Here is a 14,330-nt window from a genome sequence, read left to right as displayed (position 1 = left end):
TTGATGAAGGCCAATGCACCGTATGCCTTCTTAACCACAGAGTCAACCTGCGCAGCAGTTTTGAGTGCCTTATGGACCTGGACCCCAAGATCCCTCTGATCCTCCACACTGCCAAGAGTCTTGCCATTAATACTATATTCTGCCATCATATTTGACCTACCAAAATGAACCACTTCACACTTATCTGGGTTGAACTCCATCTGCCACTTCTCAGCCCAATTTTGCATCCTATCAATGTCCCACTGTAACCTCTGACAGCCCTCCACACTATCCACAACATCCCAACCTTTGTGTCATCAGCAAATTTACTAACCCTCCATTTCCTCATCCAGGTCGTTTGTAAAAATCATGAAGAGTAGGGGGTCCCAGAACAGATCCCTGAGGCACACCACTGTTCACTGACCTCTAGGCAGAATGTGACCCATCTACAACCACTCTTTGCCTTCTGTGGGCAAGCCAGTTCTGGACCCATAAAGCAATGTCCCCTTGGATCCCATGCCTCCTTACTTTCTCAATAAGCCTTGCATGGGGTACCTTATCAAATGCTTTGCTGAAATCCATATACAGTACATCTATGGCTCTACCTTCATTAACGTGTTTAGTCACATCCTCAAAAAATTCAATCAGGCTCGTAAGACACAACCTGCCTTTGACAAAGCCATGCTGACTATTCCTAATCACATTATGCCTCTCCAAATGTTCGTAAATCCTGCCTCTCAGGATCTTCTCCATCAGCTTACCAACCACAAAAGTAAGAGTCACTGGTCTATAATTTCCTGGGCTCTCTCTACTCACTTTCTCGAATGAGGGAACAACATCTGTAACCCTCCAGTCCTCCGGAATCTCCGCATCCCCATTGATGATGCAAAGCTCATTGCCAGAGGCTCAGCAATCTCCCTCGCTTCCCACAGTAGTCTGGGGTACATCTCATTCGGTCCTGGAGACTTATCCAACTTGATGCTTTCCAAAAGCTCCAGCACATCCTCTTTCTTAATGTCTATATGCTCAAGCTTTTCCATCCGCTGTAGATCCTTTTCCGTAGTGAATACTGAAGCAAAGTACTCATTAAGTACCTCTGCCATCTCCTCCGGTTCCATACACACTTTTCCACTGTCACACTTGATTGGTCCTATTCTCTCACATCTTATCCTCTTGCTCTTCACATGCTTGTAGAATGCCTTGGGGTTTTCCTTAATCCTGTCTGCCAAGGCCTTCTCATAGCCCCTTCTGGCTCTCCTAATTTCTTTCTTGAGCTCCCTCTGCTAGCCTTCTAATCTTCTAGATCTCTATCATTACCCAGTTTTTTGAATCTTTTGAAAACTTTTCTTCTTGACTAGATTTTCAACAGCCTTTGTACACCACAGTTCCTGTACCTTACCATCCTTTCCCTGTCTCATTGTAACGTACCTATGCAGAACGCCATGCAAATATTCCCTGAACATTTGCCACATTTCTTCCATACATTTAGACAATAGACAATAGGTGCAGAAGTAGACCATTTGGCCCTTCGAGCCTGCACTGCCATTTTGAGATCATGGCTGATCAATTACTATCAATACCCAGTTCCTGCCTTGTCCCCATATCCCTTGATTCCCCTATCCATAAGATACCTTCCGAGGCAGTGCATTCCAGACCCCCACAACTCTCTGGGAGAAGAAGTTTTTCCTTAGCTCTGTCGAAAAAAACCTACCCCTTATTCTCAAACCATGCCCTCTGGTACTGGACTCTCCCAGCATCTGGAACATATTTCCTGCCTCTATCTTGTCCAATCCCTTAATAATCTTATATGTTTCAATCAGATCCCCTCTCAATCTCCTTAATTCCAGCGTGTACAAGCCCAGTCTCTCTAACCTCTCTGCGTAAGACAGTCCAGACATCCCAGGAATTAACCTCGTGAATCTACGCTGCACTTCCTCTACAGCCAGGATGTCCTTCCTTAACACTGGAGACCAAAATTGTACACAATACTCCAGGTGTGGTCTCACCAGGGCTCTGTACAAATGCAAGAGGATTTCCTTGCTCTTGTACTCAATTCCCTTAGTAATAAAGGCCAACATTCCATTAGCCATCTTCACTGCCTGCTGCACTTGCTCATTCACCTTCAGTGACTGATGAACAAGGACTCCGAGATCTCTTTGTATTTCTCCCTTACCTAACTCTACACCATTCAGATAATAATCTGCCTTCCTGTTCTTACTCCCAAAGTGGATAACCTCACACTTATTCACATTAAACGCCATCTGCCAAGTATCTGCCCACTCACCCAGCCTATTCAAGTCACCCTGAATTCTCCTAACATCCTCATCACATGTCACACTGCCACCCAGCTTAGTATCATCAGCAAATTTGCTGATGTTATTTTCTATGCCTTCATCCAAATCGTTAATGTAAATGGTAAACAGCTGTTGTCCCAATACCGAGCCCTGTGGCACCCCACTAGTCACCACCTGCCATTCCGAGAAACACCCATTCACCGCTACCCTTTGCTTCCTATCTGCCAACCAGTTTTCTATCCATGTCAATGCCTTCTCCCCAATGCCCTGAGCTTTGATTTTACCCACCAATCTTCTATGTGGGACCTTATCAAATGCCTTCTGAAAATCGAGATACACTACATCCACTGGATCTCCCCCGTCCAACTTCCTGGTTACATCCTCGAAAAACTCCAACAGATTAGTCAAGCATGATTTACCCTTGGTAAATCCATGCTGGCTTGGCCCAATCCTATCACTGCTATCTAGATATGCCACTATTTCATCCTTAATAATGGACTCTAGCATCTTTCCCACCACCGATGTCAGGCTGACAGGTTGATAGTTCTCTGTTTTCTCCCTCCCTCCTTTCTTAAAAAGTGGGATAACATTAGCCATTCTCCAATCCTCAGGAACTGATCCTGAATCTAAGGAACATTGGAAAATGATTACCAATGCATCCGCAATTTCCAGAGCCACCTCCTTTAGTACCCTAGGGTGCAGACCATCTGGACCTGGGGATTTATCAGCCTTCAGTCCCATCAGTCTTCTCATCACCGTTTCCTTCCGAATGTCAATCTGTTTCATTTCCTCTGTTACCCTATGTCCTTGACCCATCCATACATCTGGGAGATTGCTTGTGTCTTCCTTAGTGAAAACAGATCTAAAGTACTCATTAAATTCTTCTGCCATTTCTCTGTTTCCCATAACAATTTCACTCAATTCATTCTTCAAGGGCCCAACATTGTTCTTAACTATCTTCTTCCTCTTCACATACCTAAAAAAGCTTTTGCTATCTTCCTTTATATTCCTGGCTAGCTTGCGTTCGTACCTCATTTTTTCTCTCAGTATTGTCTTTTTAGTTAAGTTCTGTTGTTCCTTAAAAATTTCCCAATCATCTGTCCTCCCACTCACCTTAGCTCTTTCATATTTCTTTTTTTTTAATGCTATGCAATCTCTGACTTCCTTTGTCAACCACTGTGGCCCCTTTCCCCCCTTTGAATCCTTCCTTCTCTGGGAGATGAACTGATTTTGCAGCTTGTGCATTATTCCCAAGAATACCTGCCATTGCTGTTCCACTGTCTTTTCTGCTAGGCTATCTGTCCAGTCAACTTTGGCCAGCTCCTCCCTCATGGCTCCATAGTTTCCCCTGTTCATCTGCAACACTGACACCTCTGATCTGCCCTTATCCTTCTCAAATTGCAGATAAAAGCTTATCATATTATGATCACTACCTCCTAATGGCTCCTTTACTGCAAGATCGCTTATCAAATCCTGTTCATTACATAACACTAAATCCAGAATAGTCTTGTCCCTGGTCGGCTCTCGTACAAGCTGTTCCAAGAATGCATCCCGTAGGCACTCTACAAACTCCCTATCCTGTGGTCCAGCACCAACCTGATTCTCCCAGTTCACCTGCATGTTGAAATCCCCCATAACTACTGCGACATTACCTTTGCCACATGCCAATGTTAACTCCCTATTCAACTTGCACCCAATATCCATGCTACTGTTTGGTGGCCTGTAGACAACACCCATTTGGGTCCTTTTGCCCTTACTGTTCCTCAGTTCTATCCATACAGACTCTACTTCTCCTGACCCTATGTCCCCCCTTGCAAAGGACTGAATCTCATTCCTCACCAACAGGGCTACGCCACCCCCTCTGCCCACATTTCTGTCCCTACGATAGCACGTATACCTTTGTACATTCATTTCCCAGGTCTGATCTCCCTGCAGCCATGTCTCCGTTATCCCAACAACATCATAGTTACCCATTCCCACCTGGGCTTCAAGCTCATCCGCCTTATTTCTGACACTTTGTGCATTCAGATATAGAATTGTTAACCCATTTCTCCTCTCTCTGTTTGAATCGCTGCCTATTGTGCTTAACCCAGCTCCCCGAACTCCCATCGGGCTATACGCCCCTAGAATTTTGTTGTCCTTCCTAAATTTACTTATTCTTTCAACACATTTAACTCCATGTTCCGTCAGACCATCCCTCTGTACATGAGTCCTCCTTATCACTTGTTCCGCCTCACCTTTCTCAACTACACACTTAATATTCCGGAACCGTGTAGTCCCCACCTGTCCTTTATTCTTCCTCTCACTATCCTCTCTCACGTTCTGGATCCCCGCCCCCTGCAAGGGACCCAAAACTGCTCACAATGCTTTAATTGTGGCCTTACCAGTTCCTTATAAAACCCCAATGTGATATTCTTGCCCATTCAAAATGAGTGCTAACATTCCATTTGCCCTCTTCACTACCGACTCAGCCAACAAATTAACCTCTAGGAAATCCTGCACAAGGACTTGAAAGCACCCTTTGCACCTCAGACTCTTGAATTTTCTTTCCATTTAGAAAATAGTCATCCAAACCATTGACATATAATATAAGCAGAAACAGACCCCTATGAAGCACTACTAACCAACCAGAAAAGGCTCCTTGTATTCCCACTCTTTGCCTCCTACCACTGCCCTATTCGTGATATCTTTCCTGTGATATCATGGACACTTAACTTGTCAATGAGCCTCATGTGTGGCACCTTGTCAAAGGCCTTCTGAAAATCCAAGAATAGAACAGCCACCTCTGTCTATCCTGCTTGCTATTTATTCTAAGAATTGCAGCAGATTTGTCAGGTAAGATTTTTCCTTGAGGAAACCATGCTGACTTCAGTCTATTTTATTATGTGCCTCCGAGAACCCCAATTCCTCATCCTTAACAATTGACTCTAACATTTTTGCCACCAGTGAGGTCAGATTAACTGGCCAATAATTTCCTTTCTCCCTTCTTGAAGAGCGGAGTGACATCCAGTCCTCCAGTATCATGGCAGAATCCATTGATTGTTGAAAGATCATTACTAATGCCTCCACAATCTCTTTAGCCAACCCTTTCAGAACCCTGGGGTGTAGTCCATCTGAAGATGATTTATCTACCTTCAGAGAATACAGTTACTCAAGCTCCTTCTCCACGGTAATGGCAACTTCTGCCCCCGGATGGCAACTTCTGCCCCCTGACACTCTCAAGCTTCCAGCATTCTAGTAATGTCTTCCACAGTGAAGACTGAAGCAAAATACTTATTTAGTTCATCTTTCATTGCCTTGTACCCCATTACTACCTCTCCAGCATCATCTTCCAGTGGTCCAATATTTGCCTCTCTTTATATTGGAAGAAACTGTTGGTATCCTTTTTAATATTATTGGCTCGCTTACCTTTATATTCAATCTTTTCATTCTTTATGACTTTTTGAGTTGCCTTCTGTTGGATTTTAAAAGTTTCCCAGTCCTCTAACTTCCCACTAATCTTTGCTCTACTATAAATCCTTTCTTTGGTTTTTATATTGGTGTTGGCTTCCCTTGTTAGCCACAGTTGCATCATCCTGGCTTTAGAAAACTTCTTTTGGATGTATCTATACTGTGCCTTCCAAATTGCTCCCAGAAACTCCAGCCATTGCTGCTTTGCCATCATCCCTGCTAGTGTTCCCTTCCAATCAACTTTGGCCTGCTCCTCTCTCATGCCTCTGTAATTCCTTTTTACTCCACTTTAATAATGATACATCTGACTTCAGCTTCTCCTTTTCAAATTACTGGGTGAATTCTATCTTATTATGATGATTGTCTCCCAAGGGTTCCTTAACCTTAAGCTCTAACCAGTTCATTGCACAACCCCCAATACAAAATAGCTGATTCCCTAGTGAGCTCAACCATGAGCTGCTCTAAAAAGCCATCTCGTAGGCATTCTAGAAATTTCCCCTCCTGGGATCCAGCACCATCCTGATTTTTCCAATCTACCTACATATTTAAATCCCCCATTACTATCATACATTGCCCTCTTGACAAGCCTTTTCTATCTCCTGTTGTAATTTGTAGCTGTTGTCCTGGCCGTTGTTCAGAGGCCTATGTGTAACTGCTATCAGAGTGTTCTTACCCTTGCATTTTCTAAGCTCTACCCACAAGGATTCTACACCTTCCGATCCTATGTCACCACTTTCTAAGGATTTAATTTCATTTTTCACTAACACAGCCATCCCACTCTCTCTGCCTACCTGTCTGTCCTTTTGGTACAATGTGTATCCTTGGCTGTCAAACTCCCAGCTACAATCTTCCCTCAGCCACGACTCAGTGATGCCCACAGCACCAATCTGTAACTGACCTTACTCCGCCTACTGCACGCACTGAAATATAACACCTTCAGTCTTGTATTCATCACCTGTTTGATTTGGTCCCCCTTTTACACTGCAACTCATCCTGCTGACTGAAATTCTGCCCTTCTCAGACTGTGCTTGCTAACAGTCTCACTACACACTGCCTCTGTTTGTAAACCATCCTCAGCCCTATCACTCCAGTTCCAATCCCCCTGCGAGATTAGTTTAAACCTCCCCCCCGAACAGCTCGAGCAAACCTTCCCACGAGGATATTAGTCCCCCTGAGGTTCAGGATTGCTAATGAATCCTGTTCACTGATTGGCTGCAGTTCAACCTCTGAAAACTGTTGTGCAGCGCCGCTTTTTAAATCTTCAGTCATGGACCTGAGTGAAGTCACCCCTTCTCATGATCCCAGTCACTGATTGGTTTAAGTTCAAACTCAAACTCATCTTTCTGAGCTCCATCGAGTACAGGCCCAAGGCCACCAAGCACTCCTGAACTCACCTGCAGTCTTTGTCCATTTCGATAACATTCCCATTCCTGAAGCCCCACACATTTAGATATAGATGCTTCACTGATCCCAAAGGAAATTACAGTGTCACAGTAGCATCACGTGCACAGATATACAAATATTAGAAGAGAAGTAAGTAAGAATAAAAAAAATAAGTTACCGCGAACAGTCTATGGGGGGGTGGGGGGGTCATCACTTCCCCGGCTATAGGTTGACTCATTACAGAGCCTAATGGCCAAGGGTAACAATGACCTCACATAGTGCTCTTTGGAGCAGCACAATTGTCTTAGTCTATTACTAGAAGTGCTCCTCTGTTCAGCCAAGGTGGCATGCAGAGGGTGAGAAACTTTTTCCAGAAATGCCAGGATTTTCCATGGGGTCCTTTGTTCTACCACAGCCTCCAGTGTCCAGAGCCAGCCTTTCTAATCAGTTCATTAAGCCTCTGGGCATCACCATTGCACCAGCACACCACCGCATAGAAGATTGTACGGGCAACAACAGTCCTCACCACGTCCACGTCCTCACCGTCAATAATAATAGGGAGCAGTCTTCCTAAAGTCCATCACCATCTCCTTTGTCTTACTAATGTTCAGCTGCAGATGATTCAGCTTGCACCATTTGACAAAGTCCTCCACCAGGGTCTGTATTCATCCTCCCGTCCTCCCTTTATACACCCAACTGCTGCTGTCATCAGAGAATTTCTGCAGATGACGTGACTCAGTGTTGTATCTAAAGTCCGAGCTATACAGGGTAAACAGGAAGGGAGCCAATACAGTCCCCTGTGGGGCCGCAGTGCTACTATAGCCACATCTGACACACAGCTCTGAAGCCGGACATACTGTGGTCTGCCATACAGGTAGTCTATTACCCAGAATACAATGGATGTGCCAACCTGCATTGAACGGAACTTTTCCACCAGCAATAAGGGTGTATGGTACTGAAGGCACTTGAGGATTGAAAACATGTGATCCTCACTGTGCTGTCCGGCTTATCCAAATGGGAGTAAATCTGTTCAGCAGGTAGATGACAGCATCGTCAACTCCAAAGTAACTAAATAAAATCTGGACTTAAATAAGTTAATAAAGCAGAGTGACTCTGAAACTACCATATTATTATTAAAACAGATTTATTTTACTAGTGTTCTTAAGTGAAAGAAATCCTCCTCCTTCCCAGTCATTCTACCATTCACTGTGGGCTCTGTGCGGTTGAGTGTGCATTGTCTGCTGAGCCTGTCAGTCCAAGGGGCAATGGGAGATGGAGTGTAAACACTGGCCACGGACGGACAATTACTTCTCATGACTTTTTGCAGGACAGAATTATTAAAATGATTACTGATGCTCCTGAGTTCCATTTCTTTGCAATAGTGCTGTTTCCTCAGCCGCGTCTGGCGGTCTCCCGCTGAGTTGCCGCTGTCCAGACTGCACGAGCGGTGGCCAGCAGTGTGGAACAGTGATGTTTTTAAAGCACTGCGCCACATTGACCACGACAACCCAGTTACAGCTCGGCTGAACCCCACCACCCAATCAACTACAAGGCTAGAGCCAGCTTTCCTCTGAAACACATGCATGTAACTGGTGTACATTAACTTCTGTGCACCCCTGAATCATTTTACTGGATGTGGAAAGCACCGGATGGCAGGCTGGGCCCAGAGCAGATGTACTGAAGATGTTAGAGACCAGAACAGCATACAGGAGCCTCTCAATTCAAGCAACGAGGATTCTTCCTTGGGTGAATAATACTGTTTAAATAGAGGGAAAGGGAAAGATATATATAATGAGTGCATGAATGCAAGAGGATGATCCTATTGGTTGAAATTGGGCCAGACAGTGGCAAACTTGTCAGATAATTATAATCCGTGCCCAATTTACAAAGTAGCATAGAAGTCACAAATCCAATGCAAAACAGGGCCAAACTGGCTGGTTATAAGTTTGGGGGCTGTAAGCAAAGGTGAAGAAAACAATTAGAACCTACATAGTTTCTCTGAAGAAAGATTGTCAAGTCACTGTACTTTGGTGTGCTTCTGGGTTGCGAACTCAGAGACAGGTTGGTGTCGGAATGATGTCCGAAATACTAAACAGACACGATGAATGTTTGAATAGCTATGCTGGTCGGGCAAGTCTGTGGGAGGTGGCCTCTTAAACTCAAAGGCCTACCCGACACAGCACTGTGCTGGTGTATGGAGCAGGGGCAGGTGAAGAGAGGGGAGCTCCACACTGTGTCCCGGTCAAGTGAAGTCCCAGTGGAGGGAATGCAAACACGGTAGAACCACAGAAGGCACGGTTACACATTGAGGTTGAACACCAGATATAAGTGATAAAGTATTAAGAGAAGTTACTCCACAATTAAAAGAAGAATCAATCTTAAACTCCATCATATCAATTCCAAGGACAAGACTCTCCACACAGATACCTCTGCCATACGCTTTCCTTTAATGTGGACCCTCTTTACTATTGTTGGCAAAGCAGCATAGAGTTCTTTAATTTTCTACATCACCAACCGCCACATTCAATGGATCAAACTTTGCGATTGCCCTAAAGTGGGATTCCACCAGTGGTGACAACTTTTCCTCCATTTTCCTTTCCCCATTCTGAAGGGGCGATAGCTTTTCTGCCTCCCTGGTCAGCTCATCTGCCTCCACCAAGCATTCCCCTTCTCACAGCACTTTCCCACCTCAGTTTGTCCCTTCTCACACACTGACTCACACACTGCAGGTGAAGCAACGACTCACTTGCACTCACCTTTTACAAACGTACTTATAATGTGATCTGCTCTACATTACAGAAACCAAGTGCGTATTGGTCTCTGCTTTGTTGACCACACTTGTTTAGACAATCCTAAACTTCCTATTATCTGTCACTTTAATTCCCTAATCCATGCTAATCTGACATGCCAATCTGTGCACTTCTTTCAATGGGGTCAATGTAATTTGAGGAAAAACACCTCACCTTCTGCCTCAACACGTTGCTACCTTTTGGACCCAATATCAACTACAACAATCTCACATAATTTATTTTTCTCAGAACTGCTTAGGTTTCTTCAATTGTAGTATTAATTCTGCTTCATGACCTTTGAAATTCCCTAATTCTCCTTCCGGTTTCATTGCTCCGCAACAACTCTAACCTGCCTCTCACTCCGTTATGTTGCCTATTTCTTTGTTTTCTTTATCTCTAAGTTCCCATATTAATCAATCAATCAGATGGCTTTATCATAACACTTACCATGGCAACTCTGGTCTCACCCTATCAAAGATATTCCCTTCTTCTATCCATTCTATCCTGCCTGCAACTGATAACTAAATTGTCAAAGAGTCATAGAAAAGTACAGTAAAGAAACAGGCCTTTTGGCCCATCTAGTCTACGTCTAACCATTTAAACTGCCTCAACCCATCGCCCTCCATACCCCTACTATCCATGTACCTATCCAAATTTTTCTTACACATTGAAATTGAGCTCACATGCAACACTTGCCCTGGTAGTTGTTCACACTCCCATGATGCTCTGAGTGAAGAAGTTTCCCTTCATGTACCTCTTAAACGTTTCTACTTTCACACTCAACCCATGACCTCTAGCTGTAGTCCCATCCAACTTCAGTGGACAAAGCCTGCTTGCATTTACCATATCTGTATCTCTCGGAATTTTGTATACTTCTATCAAAACCTCTCCTCGATTTTCTATGTTCCAAGGAATAATTCCTAACCTATTCAGTCGTTCCATATAACTTAGATCCTCCAGACCCAGCAACACCGTCGTAAGTTCTCACTGTGTTCTTTCACCCTTATTTACATCTTTCCTGGGAGTGGGTGACCAAGACTGCACACAATACTCCAAATTAAGCCTCACCAATGTATTACACAACGTTAACATAACATCCCATCTCCTCCACTCAATAATTTGATTTATGAAGGCCAATGCACCGAAAGCTTCTTTATGACAGCACGTGCTCTCACTTTTCCAACTCTGTTGAAATTTCTCTGACCAGAAACGTTAGCTCTATTTCCTGTTCCGTGGATGCTGCCTGACCTGCTGAGCGTCTGCAGCAGTTTCAGGTTTCCACTATCCAAAACCTAGACTGTTGCATCATGGGAATAGACAATTATATCCGACAGTCAGGCAAAAGGGGTTTGTTTAACTTGGCGTTTAGTTACTAGTTCAATTAGTGTGGCGTAGTGTTGTGGACCCCAGGGACTGTCCTATGTACATGCAATAGTTTAGTTGGGTATTACTGGAAGACATTTAAAATAAAAAAATGTTCTCTGTGAAGACCATAACAACATTAAGACAATGAACTTTATAAAGGGGAAGAAGAGAAGACTGGGCCTCATCCAAGGGGACCACAACCTTGTTGCTGGATACGAAGGCTCGCCTGCCTCAATGACCCGGAGAGCTACGTTGGCTGGAGTCAGAGTTTTATGCTTTCGCTCTTGGTAGGGTCACCCATGCCAAACAGTTTAAAAGGTAGAGGCCAGACTAAGAGTAGTCCACAGGTCCTCCAGATTTGGGGGTTCAACTCAGGGCTAACAACCCTGAGTGGTAGCACAAAATCGTAATGGAAACAGCAATGAAGAATCCTTCTACATCTGAGTGTGACGGTGTTCCTGAGTCTCCACCAGGGACTTGCATGACTGACAGACGGTATGATAACCAAGGGAAAGTGACTGATATGATGATGGAAGCCCTGAACTCCAACAGAGATGGAGGACCTTCATTGCTCCCCAAAAGGTCAGTAGTGCGATGGGCAGTAACACTCATTATGGTGGCTGATGAGGTTAACAGACTGACATTGATAGCAAGAGATCAAAAGAAGTAAGGGTGAGTTGACACACATATTCCACATGCTATCATTATAACCAGCTTTCAGAATTTTTTTTTCAATGTTGTTAAGAATTCACACACAGTTTTTGAGGGTAATTTTCCTTAAATATGTAGAAAACTAGATTCAAGATTGATATATTGTAAAGAAAAAAGATCAAATTATAAACTTTGACCTGTGCCCTATGTGTTATAAGTGCTGGTAGAAACAAACTTGAACCCATGTGTTACTGTAAAAGTGGCACAGTGCGTGTGCAATCTCCTTCAGCATTGGCTCCCGAGATGAACAAAACACTTAATATCCCTGTGGAAATCACAGAGTGATCCTTGATAGAACAGAAGAGGACAAAGAGTACACTCCACCTACATCACAAGATCGTGTGCTGATGTGCCAGAGACGAAGCTTTGAAGAAACCTGTAAACTCAGAAAGCCAATGAAGAATCAATAATTGATAATTAATCCCCAATCTGGGCTTTACTTGTATTTCAGTTTGGCAATGGAGTTACGTCAACACTGAAATCATTCCAAGCCGTTGTTCTTTAGGGGATCTGGCTTTGCTTTTGCAGCCGGAGGTCTGGATGATGCACAAGGTGTTCACAAGACTGTCCTGGAAAAGCTTCAAGTTTAAACAAATGTGTATTTTTTCTGGAAAGAGGTGATTATGTTCAAGTCTGAGAATGAGATGCAGCTGGTTAAAGTTGAGTAGTGAGATCATCAAAGCCAGGAAAGCTGACAGTGTCTCTCAGTTCAGGTCGTTTTGAGACCCAATCCTGCCATGAGGCAGACACTAACCATTAAAGAGAAATAGTCATGCGGGCTGGAAGAGGGATCATCAAGAAGCCTGTGACACGTGGAAGGAAATCTTCAGGAGGGAATTGCTGCCAGACCTGTCACCGGTGATGCGCTCTGAGCTCAGAACCATAACCAGTCACGGTGCGGTGATCCCAAAGCAGATGGTGTTCGAACTCCATTCACAAAACCCAGATATAGTAAATATAAAGAGAGTGGCCAGAAGATTTGTCTACCAGCCTGGCAATTAACGCCGTTGGCTCTATACGGATTGTGTTAGTAACTAACTGCAGTGAGGAGTCCTGGGATACAGCTGAGCACTTTGCTTCGAACAACCTCAGCCTTCTGTGGATATCCTTTCACTCCCAGCAAATCCACAGGGAATTGTACCTCACCCCACTATGAACACTGGTTCATGGTTGTTTAATGTACACAAGTGTAAAGATAAGTGAAATAATTGTTACTCCTGATTCGATGCAGCACAGAAGATAAAGTACACAATAACAATAATAAAAACATAGTAAATATAAATACATAAGGTAGCTTATATACATAAATTGATTGTATGTCCATAAAATGACACTAGGTGGCACATTAGGTGGCACATAAGGTGACTGACAGGAAATAGCGAAGTAGTGGTGGAGTGAGTGGATGGAGAAGCTGATCAGCCCTATTGCTTGGGGAGAGTAACTGTGTCGGAGTGGTCCTGGAGTGGATGTTACGTAGCCTCCTCCCTGATATGAGAGGGGTGTTTGGGATCTTCCACGATGTTACTGGCCCTTTTCTGGCACCTTTCTGTAAATGATGGCAGTTAGGCTGGTGTCGGGGATGCGTTGGGCAATTTTGGCTACCCGCTGTAAATCTTTCCTGTCTGCAGTTTCTGTACTAAACAGTGATACAGCTTGTTAGGATGACCTGAGTATGGATGTGCATGGTCCAGCCTCCTTAGAAAGTAGAGGTGCTGGGAGTTTTCTTGACTGTGTAGGATGAGAGGTTGTGGGTGATGTGCACTCCCAGGAGTTTGAAATTGTTCTCAGTTTCCACTGCTGTGCCACCGGTGTATGTGAGTGGTGGGCATTCTCCTGAAGCCGATAACCATCTCCTTTGTCTTGTTGACATTGAGGAAAAGGGTACTGCCTGGCACCAGGCTTTGACCTCTTCCACCTCCTCTCTCTAGGCCATCTCATCGTTGTTGGTGATAAGACCCACCACTGTCGTGTCGTTGGTGAACTTGACGACGTGTCTTTGGCTGTGCAGTCGTGTGTCAGTAGAGTGTACAGCAACGGGCTCAACACACAGGCCAGGAGGGTGGGCACTCGCATTGAGGATGACGGGGAGAGAGGAGCGGTTGTGCACCCTGACTACCTGAGGTCTGTTCCAACACCCAGTCGCACAGACCCAGGACTAGGAGTTTATTCATCAAGTTCTGTGGAACAATCGCGTTGAATGCCAAAGTGAAATCTAGAAACAGCACTTTGATGTGTGCCCTTGTTTTCTAGGTATGTCAGGGCGGTTCTGTCAGTAAGCATATTGGTGACTATCCCATGCGGCAGGGATGGAGATTTTTGTATGTACCATTATCAACCATTCAAAGCTCTTCATGATGGC

The sequence above is a fragment of the Hemitrygon akajei genome, chromosome 30 (genome assembly GCF_048418815.1).
Source record: "Hemitrygon akajei chromosome 30, sHemAka1.3, whole genome shotgun sequence".
NCBI lineage: Eukaryota > Metazoa > Chordata > Chondrichthyes > Myliobatiformes > Dasyatidae > Hemitrygon > Hemitrygon akajei.
The sequence above is the reverse complement of the archived record's forward strand: the minus strand, read 5'-3'. Positions refer to the sequence as shown.